The following is a 1355-nucleotide window of genomic DNA, read 5'->3' as shown; positions in this document are numbered from 1 at the left end:
AAATTTCAGGCCGATTGGAGCACAGACACAGCACGTCTCGTAAGAATCTACAAAATTGTCACCGTGTTTTTTCAAAATAATGGACTTCGTGTTGGGTTAGGGCTTGGAGTTGTTGACTTTTTTGTGCGTCCTGACCTGCTACACATGCCCAGCGAATCTTGTAGCTGTACCTCGTGATGTAGTTTGTGCCAGCCAAATTTCAGATGTGTACGACGAACCCCCTAGGAGGAGTTCGTTTTAGAAAATTGCCACAAATGGCCATTTTTGAGCAAAAATGGCCTGGCCTGTTCGCCATTGTTCCAACATGGTGGATTTTCTGTCAGGGTAAGAGAAACATGGTAATGGACTTTTTTGTGTGTCACAAGGTGTTACATATGTATGGCAAGTTTCGTAGTTGTAAAGCAAACATAGCCCCAATTAAAATCTGTTGAAATATTGTAGGGGGCGCGTAGAGCAGTGTTGCATTTTACAAGTTGACCCAGTGTGACTTTTTTGTTGGTCCTGACCTGCTCTATATGCCTATAAAATGCGTAGCTGTAGGCCAAATGTGGTTGTGACAAGACTCTGTTGAAAGTGTGAAGGTGGCGCTGTGGAGCAATTTTTCTATTGATGTGTGTGTTGTTCTTCCAAAGGTTAATTACAGTGTTGTTGAATTGGAGGTGACATTTTGTATGTAGTATTTGCTGCTTTGGCAGTAGTGGCGATAAATTGAATAAGTAACAATAGTTTGCATTATAAAGAACTTTATTAAATAATTTACATTTGAACAATATTGTTGTCAGTGGATGACAATTCGGTTTCGAAGGTGATGGTGGGGTCGGCTGGAATTGCTTCCATGGTGGTGTCCACTTGCATCATTTCAGCATCTGAGAGGAAGAGAAAAGATCAGTGACTGTAAAGTGGTCGATAGATTTGTATTTCATCACATGAACTGGATAAAGTGGCGGTGTCCAATGTAAGTGTGATTTTATAGGTAGAATAATATAGTGAAACATAAGTTATAGACAGAGTATTTATTACATCATTTGTTGGTGTGGAGCTGAGTTAGTATCATGTGTGTGTTAATGAACTGATAGTAAAGTTTTAAGAGAGTAGTATTTGGTCACACTGTGTACAGTGTGTGTTTCAAAGAGTGGAAAGGGTATGTGTGCATACAGTTTTGTGATTGACAGAGTAGTTGAGTAAACAGCAAAATAACACCTATCCGAAAGGTTGGGAAAGCAAAACAGTGGCAGCAAGTTGCAAAATGTACAAATTTTGTGTGAGTTTTTGGTAGTGTGTTTTTTATAGAGGCAGGAAGCTGGCCAGGTTCTCCTAAAATGCAGTGCCATCATGTAGTGGAGAAAGTGAGATGG

The sequence above is a fragment of the Stegastes partitus genome, unplaced genomic scaffold, assembly GCF_000690725.1.
Source record: "Stegastes partitus isolate 25-593 unplaced genomic scaffold, Stegastes_partitus-1.0.2 Scaffold897, whole genome shotgun sequence".
Taxonomy (NCBI): Eukaryota; Metazoa; Chordata; class Actinopteri; family Pomacentridae; genus Stegastes; species Stegastes partitus.
This window is presented reverse-complemented; position numbering follows the sequence as displayed.